The 10,400-nt window shown below is 41.9% G+C and overlaps 1 pseudogene; it reads right to left on the bottom strand.

The window, feature by feature from the left end:
- Nucleotides 1-1,606: 1,606 nt before the first annotated feature.
- Nucleotides 1,607-10,400, bottom strand: part of LOC145395698 (uncharacterized) — an 84,319-nt pseudogene continuing 75,525 nt past the window's right edge.

The following is a 10,400-nucleotide window of genomic DNA, read 5'->3' as shown; positions in this document are numbered from 1 at the left end:
TTGTCAGCAAATATTACCTGTACCATACTCTTCCTTATGCTGTTTAATGTCAGATTATTGTAAGCTATGGTACTGGTAATTATGTTGTTTCATCTCCAGGTTTGCTGAGCATTAACACCAACACAAATTTACTGCACAGTGTATTCGGTCACTACAGTATTATGAATTATTGGGATTGTTGTATTGGTACTTTTTTTTTTTTTTTTTGTAGGGGTGGTTGGGGTTTATTGCTCACGTAATGCCACTCAGGGATGAGTGAGGCTGGTCACTCTCATCTTAAATGTCAGGACCAACTTGCCTAGCCCCGGGCTCCTATGCTCCTCGTGGGGCAGTGTAGGATTGGATGATGATGATATTGTGTTACACATGGGAGATTATAAAAGCAGTGTATAAAACCAACACTTGTTTACAGAGACTCAGAGACTGACCCACAAACATGGCAATTTAGTTCTGAAATTTTGTTTCCAGTGCAGAGACCTTTACACAAGATACAGTAGCATTGGTGTCTTGCGGTGCTTCCCTGTCTTCCTCCAGCTCCAATTTGTGTTTCTGGGATGTTAGAATGACGAGGGGATAAGTATAGAATGTGTCATCTCAGTATCAGTTATGGAATGGAAAACATGAGCTGCTAACCCTGCAGAAGAAAGCTTTCCTTGCTCTGTTTTTGGCCAGAACGTTGGTCCCACAGCCCCCAAACCTCTAGCAGATCGCCACCCAAGCCCACATATCACACCCCCTTCACCCTTCATGAGTTAGATGTCGGACAATGGTTCTGGTAGTATCCCAGATAAATTCCAAGTGCCCCAGCCTACACCAGTCCCCAAGACACTTTAAAGCCAGTATAACCAGCTGGAAGTCTAGGGTGTTTCCCTCCCCCTGGAAGACACCTACCCTGCTATCCTTCCTGTAGCAAGGTCTTAACCCCTCCAACCCTGCCTCATACTGGTTTTGCTGTCTTCTGTCCTGCATAAGCAATCTGATGGAGAGGTATGCCTTCATCTTAATTGGTGGCTCCAGAACACTCACTGGTGTCCACCCAGGGAGAGGTACAACTGACATATTCCTGATGTTAGAACACCTGATTCTGCTCACTACAGTACTTTTGAGACGTTCAGCAGTGCATATGACAACTACACTTACAGTGATAATATGCAAATATCCTAAGGATGCTTAGGAGTAACAGACACCCACTTCCCCCTCTGCAGAGTAAGTGACTTCCAGTCAGGTTGCAGTCATTGTTCCGGTGAATGGTTGCCTTTCCTCTTTAGTCACTATCAGATGGATGTACAGGTTACTGCAGGGATCACTTATCAGCATCATATTGTTCAACATCCTTACCAATCTGCCAGTCACACTGAATGTCACACCCTTCGTTTGTACTGATAACGTATCCTTGCTTTGCAGGGTACCCATCTTTGTGGAAAATCTGCTCAAAGTCCAGCAGGCACTTGACAAATTGAATGGCTGGGCAACTGCTTGATGCCTGTCTGTCTCCACTCACCAAAAATGCAGTTACTGGTAGCCTGTGTGCTTCACACAGCTAATTTCCTAGTTTCCAGAGAACTTGCTTTCTTCCTGCCAGTCACACACATTCCTAGGACTAAAGCTAAATGGGTTCATCTTGACTTGGTGTGAACACATCAGTTACCTCAAGGTGTCTTTCCTAAAACACATAAAAGATGTGAAATGCCAAGCAGACACTTGTTTGTCCACAAGCAGAGATGCTGCTGTACCTCTACATTGCACTTGTACCCTGTAGACTCCTACATGGGAGTACTGAATGGTTGGTCAGCACCATCTCTTGTGTGCTTTCATGACATTGTCTAAAACACAGCCAAGAGACTGGCACTGGGTGCTTACTGCTCATCCTCAACCATCTCACGGCAGGAAGTCAGGCCTCTGGCTCCTCTACTGGTTTAGAAGTCAGAACTGTGTGTAGCTAAAGCATATATTCCAGCAAACCATCCTCTGACTCATCTCAGCAGTGACTTGGCAGTGAATCCCCATGATTCCACTTGACCACTCTGTTCTCAACAACCATCCTAGTGTGAGCTCTCAAAAATTGTGTATCCCTTCAAATCCTTCATATCTCCCCACTTCACCCCCACCCCCCCTCATTGCCCCAATCCCCCTGTTCCCTGTGGGTCCTATTCTTTGTAAATCTCTCCCTGCTCTTCAGTAAGAAACATGCACATGGCACTGCAAAACAGACTCATTGAAGTACATTGATTATACTAGAAGGACAACTTGCACATACACACAGATGGCATCCTCCTCCCTGCATCCTCCACCACAGTAGCTGTCATTTTTAATGACCACTTCATCTGTCAGGTGTCTGAGAGGGCCACATCTAAACTGTTAAACTGTATACAGCCGCAGCTGCCCCCCAGAAGGGTTATTTGCAATGAAAGTGTCATAGAAGTGTTGGCAGCTTAAGAGGGATAAACAAAAAATGTTTCAAAATGCAGTACTTGAATTGCAGTTTGCATGCCTGCTTAATGATCCTGTAGTTGCACTGAGCTTCAGCACATCATATACAGTAGTACATTACAGTTCTACATTATATAGCTAATATTGAAAGAAGAAGCACACCTACCACAACCATCCATTGCATAATTTATGTTGTGATTTCGCTTTATTACAGCTATTATTGCATTACAGCATAGTGGCATACCTGTGGAGGGTGGTCAGACCCTTGCCCCCCTCCCTGTCATTTGAAATTTCTGATTTTTTAATGCATCCATGCTGAGCAGTGGTGTGCCTTACACTGTGCTGGAAACTTTAAAATTCTGTTTTTCATCATTAGGAATCACATAATAATCTGATGTTTGAAATTAAGCAATCTACTTTTAAGGAATGAGATTTTAGGAGGGTGAAAATGTGGTTTGGTTAATCAGGTGTTATAGTACAGTATACATTTTTTTGGGGCTGAGTGGTCAGAGTGTTAGCAACTGTGATTTTTACTTTGGTTGGTGGCCTGTTTTATTAGTCAATGGTCACAGCTTAGTGCTCAGCATAACCCCTTCAGTTTGAGGAAGTATTTTTATTCTTGCTTCTGGCAATTTGATGTAGCTCAAGAATTTTCTGTTGGAGGTGTTAGATGAAGTATTGATTAACCCCTTTACTACTACAGGTTTGTCCCAAGCTAAATAAAGTTACCTGAAAGTAATACAGGTGAGGTGAATGAGTGATGAACTGTGCCTGAAAGTAGCAGTAGACTAGAAAGATGCATAATTGGACTGAAGAGGTTAAGGAGGGATGGTAATGTAGTGAAGGTCTTACAAGAAAATAGGTAACTGCAGTGAACGTTATTTGTTTTTATATTATTATATATACTGATTTGATATTTAATTAATGCATATTTTTTTTGTAAGGTGCAGCACACAGCATAATTATTTATGATTTAATATCCTATACAGTACATTTTCATATTGCAAAAAGAAAATTCTGTTTGTTATACTGTATAGTTAGCATTTCTCAAGTCGTAGCTGATAAGCATTTTATTATACCGTGTTGATAAGTTTACATACCATTCAGTAGTGCCAAATCCATACCGAGTTGATTTTATGGCATGTTAAAAAGAATCCTTAAGTTTACTTTGTACTGTACAGGGAATACAGTATACCCAGCTTCAGCACTAAAGACTTCAGGTATAAATATTCTCAAGTTACTGTGCTGATTGTGTTAATTTAGTAAGACTGAAACTACTAACCTTTTTCAGGCTTGTATATCTTAAATTCTTTTGTAGATCAGTGTTTTCTTTCCCTCATTTCAAACCAGTAAAATTCAGTCTATTGGAATCTTTGATCAGTTCTGTACAACATGAAGTTTGTTAAAAATTGTTTGCTTTGGCTTCAGCTTTCCCAGTGTTTTAATAATATACAGAGCCATATTGTATTAGGAGTTAGTTTATTCAGATTTCATTCATTCATTCATTGCCAGACGCCATGTATCCCAGACGGGGTGGCCAATGGCTTAGAGTTAATTGTTTTACTGTTCTCATGATACATGTCTTTTCTGTCTCATTTTTCTTAACCCATGGAGTCTGGGATGTCCTTTAATCTTTGTTCTTCACCATTTCATTATTTTCTTGCACTTGGGATAGACTTCTCAATCTGGGAGGGGGGGGGGGTTAGACACAGCAATAATTTTTCTGAGTGAGGAGCCTTCCCTAAATTAAGTAAAATTGTGTGGTAGCAGGAAGAATAAACTAAAATGGATGTCATTCAGATTCATAGGGTAGTCATATCCATCTGGCACAAATCGACTCCCATTACTTATCCCTGTAATTGGTCAGTGTCATATCCACATCAAGACCTTAGTGTTGTGTATCTGCAAAGCCTAAAAAATAACTACTGTATAAATGAAGTCTACAGTATATGGTCACCACTCATTTTTTACAGCATTAAGGAACAGACATACCCACAAATAGCAAAAGTCTGTGAGTAATGAAAAGCCATCTAAAAGAGTCCTCATAGCCATAATTTAACTTCAGTACTGAGTGGTATTGCCCGAAAACTCTCTATGAAGCACCGCAAAGCATCACAAAACATTAGAATTTTCATGTTTAGAGTGTAGTTTCAATTTAGTACCATTTTATTAAATTATACCCCTCAAACTTACTATAATGATGGTTTACTTCTCCACAAGTAACTGAAATGAGCATAGTTGAAACCACAATAAACAAGGAATTATTGTACATATTTATTTATTATTTACAGTATTTATTTATATATATATATTTTTTTTTTTCAGAAAAAATATGGTAGAGCCTGAGAACCCCTAAATGCTTAGTGGAGGGTTGGCCCAGAATCCTCTTCATGTCGCAGCCACGGCCACCCATGTGTAGAAGCCAGGCAGCCCTGTGGCAGTAAACCCTCAACACCTGAAGAAGAAAAGAATAAACAAGAATCAGGGTCTCTCTGGTAGGTAAAATTCTGTTCTTTTTTTTCTTAAATGGTAAAGCAGAAAACAGAATTTTGCCAGTTTTGATGTACAGTATTGAGGAAAAGGGAAAAATACCAAGTAAGGAGTAAATGGAAAGAGCATTTGAAAGGTAGATGAATAGGAGTGATGAAAGCAGAGTGGTATCAAACATGATTGGTTTTAGAGGTGTGCAGAGAAGGAATGTAGTGAAAAAAAAAAATAACTGGCAGAAGTGATGAATGCTGTGATGTCACTGAAGAATAGGAGGACATCAGGAGTTGATATGGTGTATGTAGAGATGATTAAGCAGAGTGAAGAGAGTGGAATCAAGTAACTGTTGGATATATGTAAGAAAGCTTAGATAAATGGAAGTACCAGGAGAGTGGAAGAAGGCTGTGTTTGTGTCTTTGTACAAAAATGATTGGAATGAGTGTAGAAATTATTTGGTACAATTTGTTGTTGTTGTTTAACCCCAGCCCGTCTTGATAAGAAGACCCATTGATTACAGGTAAGTAGCTGTTTCTGAGAAGCTGTTATACAAGTACAGCACAGTATGTACATCATGTAGGGATTTGACACCCCCTTATAGTAGACAGTGCCTTGCCAGGATTGAAGCAGGCTCCTTTTTGTGGTGAGGTGCAGGGAAAAATGGGGGTTTGGCTCCCTGGTGAAAGCTGAAGCTTCATCACCGAGGGTGCACAATGCCACCATGTGTAAGCTCCTCATCAGCAGCGGTTGAGTATTAATAGGAAAGGTGTATAGAAGAATTACAGTATCATAAAGAAAGAAATAGAAGGCCTGGTTAGTAATGAACAGGGTTGCTTTAGGAGTGATAGGGCATGTTTAGATCAGCTGTTTGCACTGAAACATAGTGGAGAATATTGTGAAAGGGACTGTAAGATACAGCATTTATGGATGTGGTAGAAGTGTATGGCAGGGTAAGCAGAGAGTGATCATGGAAGGTTTTGCCTGTGTGATGTAATAGGAAAGTTGTTGAATGCTGTTTTTATGATAGTCAAGCCTGTGTAAGGGTAGTTGGACTATAAGTAAGTGGTTTAATATCTCTGTTGGTGTGGAATAGGATGTGTAATGATTCTGGGGCTAGTAAGTGTACAGGAGATATATATGGGTGGGGTTATGATAGAAATGAGGATGGTAATGAAAGGTGAAGGGTAGAATATCATATATCTGATGTATGCATATGAACCTGTGCTACTTCCTAATGTGAAGAACGGCTTGACAGAGTGGTGCAGAGTTTTGCAAATGTTTATGAGCATCTTACCTTGAATGTGAATTTAGCTAAGGGGAAAGTGATGGTTGTTGAGAGATGACTCCAAATGTGATGTGCTGGTGAATGGAGAGACTCGAATTGGTGAAAGATATTATTTACCAGGGTGTAGTAACAGAAAGGAAAGGTAGATACATATAGAGGAAGTGAAAAGTAGTCTAGAACAAGGAAGGTAAGTCCCTGGTGCTATGAAGATCTTGATATATAACAGAAATCTGATTGTGGCAGCTGGAAGAGGATTGCATTGAGGGAGTGTTAGTGCTTACAATAGCATATGGATGTGAGATTTTGGTGTGGCATGAAAATGAGAAGTCAAAAGGAAGGGTGGTGGAAATGGGATTATTGAGGAATATGTAGTGGGTAGAAGAATTGATATGATTTATGAAACATTTTGAGTACCGAAGTCTGTGGTTACTAGAGTTCAAGAGTATGGCATCATGGAGAGAATGGGTGTTAATTTTGATCATCCCCAGTTTGTCTGGCCAGGCAGGCCCATCAACTGCAGGCATGTAACCGCTCCTGCAGGGCCATCCTGTGCAGTGAAGCAGTGTTTCCTTGTGGCTGACAGATAACCATGGTGAAGAGTGTGGAAGTTTGATTCCCAGATGGACGCTGCGTTTGCATCTCTCCATCCAGTTAATAGGGGATACCATGGCAGGCACCACATCACCCTGTAATTTGGTTATATGGTTACCACCTAGCATTGTAAGTGGTTTCCTGGGTTACAGGAAACCATTAGGCTTGTCACGTAGTGTAGAACCACCTGAAGTGGAAAGAAGAGTAAAAAATGTAACAAGAAGGATAGAGAAGAGTCAGGAAGAGAAGAGGGCAGACACAGAGATAGAATGAGAGAGGGGAAAGGAGAAATAGGCAGCACTGCTTTAAGTGAGTGGGTGATGGTTGCCACCGCCTGCCTGTGATCGAGTGGTTGTAAACAGGGTAATGAAAAGGTTATAATATATCTGAGTGAATTTCAAAGTGGAAGGAAGAATAGTAGGCTAGGAAGGTGGATAGATGTGGCACCTGTAAATGAGTGTGTGAGAAAGGGAGCTGTGGAGGTTGATGAGGCTACAGAGGTGACAGTGGGTCAAACCTGTTAGTAAAATGGTGTGTGAAGGTGTGTATGACAAAGGTTTGGCACCTGTTTTTATCTGTAAGTGTAGCCAGGTTTCTCAGGGCTTGATTGGTGAATGAATGAGGTTCTGGCGCATATATAATTGGGCATGCTGTTAATAGCTCTCCTTTTATTATTATTTTTTTTTTTTACATTTTATTTTTTCTTTCTGTCTGGCCCTACCTCACCCCCATCATTTAGTGGGAAAAAGAGGTCAGGATGTTGAGTATTATAAAATTAAACTGAGAAGTTGTCGTAAATCATCTGCAGCATCTTACCAGAACTTATGTAAAAAAATTATTCCTGGATAGTTTTCACTAAGGAGGAAGCTGTAGCACCAGCTGATCAGGGTGGTACTCCTGAGGGGAATGGGAATGTTGGTGATAGGGAGAGCTGGAACTCCTGTTTCACTAAGCCACCTAACCATCCTCATTTGCTGACCTTTTCATTGTGACACTAACACAGAGTAGACCAGCATACTCTCCCAAACACTTCCTCTAACTATTTCATACACTGCACCACATGCGCTTTACATATCACACAACAAACCCCATTGCATCACGGGTTGACGCCAGCAAGGGCATGTGGTCAGAAAACTTTGCCCCCATTACCTAGTGGTGGACCTTTTGAGGGGAGGCGTGACGAGGGTTCCGCCAGCACAGATCGTGGGGCTGTGGTGAGATGGGGCTTGAATCTGTGCTAGAAGTTACAGGACATTGCGGTTCCCAGGCTGCTGCTTCTGTCCAGTAGAGAGGGGCCCGAACCAGGGAGTAGCATTCCAGGAGGCTACCCTATTAATGAGTGTATAATGGTGGGGCAGTTACAGTGCCAAGGAGTGCTTTGAGGGTGTCCCCGTAGCTTTAGGCCACTACCACAGCCACTGGTCAAGGCTGGTGGGCTAGGGGTCGCAGATCCATTGCCTGGACCTTGGACTGTGCAGTGGGTGGGGCTTGTGGCATGTCTCTCTCTTTTATTATTTACTGATTATGACCAAGTTAAAGAATGAAATTCAAAGCAAGCTTGAGGACACTAAATCACCCAAGGGGATCAAAGTGGCGTCTTGGAATGTGGGAAGGTTGAGGGGTAGAGCGGGGAAAGTGGTTGAGCCATTTGAGTAGGAGGTGGGTGGATGTGGGATGTGTGCAAGAAGTCCGGTATAGGGGTGGATCAGCCAGAAAGATTGCTGGTAGGGATTGTTATTATAAGTTGTTTTGGCAGGGTAGGACAGACGGATATGGTGGTGTGGGTATGTTGGTTGGGGAGAAATGGGTGAGTATATCATTAATGTTATGAGAGTAAGTGATAGCGTAATAGCAGTGAAATTTTTGTTTGGTGGGAAAATGGTTGCATTTATATCGGCATATGCTTCACAGGCAGGCTTGGATGAGGAAAGGAAAGAGATTTTGGGATGACTTAATACATGTAGTAAGTGGTATGGGGAATGATGAGATTGTAGTTTTGGGAAGGGACTTTAATGGTCATGTAGGTGAAGCAGCTCAAGGATATGAAGGAGTTCATGGGGGATGTGCATATGGTACAAGAAATGAGGAAGGGAGAGGAGAGTTTAGGGAGGCAATGAACTTGATTGTGTGCAACACACGTTTTAGGAAATGAGAGAGTACGTTGAGCACATACAAGTCTGGGGGAAATAGCAGCCAGATAGACTATTTCATGATTAGGAGGGCTGGTAGGAGGTTAGTGAGGGTGACATGGTGCTTAAGGAGCAGGTGATAAAAAAGAAGACCTATGTTCCTTGGAGGAAAATATGGAAGCTGAAAAACCAAACAGTAAGAGATACCTTCTATGGGGAGATGATGAGAGTGGTAGCTGAACAGGGAGACACTGACAGAAGTGTTAATGAACAGTACAGAGCCCTCAAGAGCAACCTTTTGAGAATTACTGATTCATTATGTGGATGGACAAGAGACCCACCAAGACAAAGTAGCTTGGTGGTGGGATGAGGGTGTAGAAGCTGCAGTTAAGAAGAAGGCTTTTCTGGGAATGGAAGAAGGATGGTAACAGGAATATTTGGCTGCAAGTGTAGGGCTAGAAAAGAGGTTTACAGGGGGAAGTCTGAGTCACAGAGACTTTTATTTGATAATCTAAATCGTGTGGAAAGGAAGAATATGATATTTAAGGTGGCAAATCAGATGAAGAGGGAGAATAGGGATATCATAGGTGAGCAGTGTGTGAAGAATTATAAAGGAAGGTAGTGGTGAACAGTGGGGATGTTAAAGACACCTGATGAGAGCACTACGATTGGCTGTTGAATGAGGAGTTGACTGGGACAGGGAAGGTTTGGAGCCTCCAGATCCTGTGTTTGGGCTCGGTCTTTGATTGACGCTGCTACAGTGAGCGGGGCAATAGGCAGGATGCAGGTGGGGAAGGCAGCAGGTGTGTCTGGGTTGACTGCCGAAGTGTTGAAAACTTCAGGAAATGTAGGAGTGAGGTTAATCACTGACATGATAAAAATGACTGCTGTATGTACAGCATGTGTTGTCCCAGATGATAGGCTGGAGAGTGTAATTGTAAATATGTATAAGGGGAAGGGCGATGCCCTGGAAAGAGGAAATTAGAGGCATAAAGCTTTTGGACCATATCATGAAGGTAATGGTGAGGGTTCTAGAAGGTATGATTAGAGAGAGAGTGAATATTGGTAAGATGCTGTTCGGGTTTATGCCAGGCAAAGGGACCACTGATGCCATACTCATTGTTCAACAGCTTCAGGAAAAATATAGAAGAAAGAAAAGGGGTCTGTGCTTTGTTTTTCTTGATAAAGGAAGAAACATTGGCAGGGAAGGAAAGAAGCTAGAAGAAAGACCAGGATATGAATGCATGGTTGAGGGAAGGATAAAAGAGGAGAGAAAGGTGGAATCAGGGCATGAAAGAAAGGAATAAAATAAAGAATTAGCCGATGAGAGGGATGGAAAGAATGAAAGAACGGGAGAAAGTAAAGATGGCAAGAGGAAGGAAAGTAGGGAAAAGCGGAGCAGGGAGAGAAAAGAATGAACAAAAAGATGACAGGATGGGGAGACATAAACCCGCCCATTGTAAAAAATCATTTGAACTCCA

This window comes from Coenobita brevimanus, chromosome 33 (assembly GCF_032717465.1).
Source record: "Coenobita brevimanus isolate Jiangsu-jjx chromosome 33, ASM3271746v2, whole genome shotgun sequence".
Taxonomy (NCBI): domain Eukaryota; kingdom Metazoa; phylum Arthropoda; class Malacostraca; order Decapoda; family Coenobitidae; genus Coenobita; species Coenobita brevimanus.
This window is presented reverse-complemented; position numbering and strand designations above follow the sequence as displayed.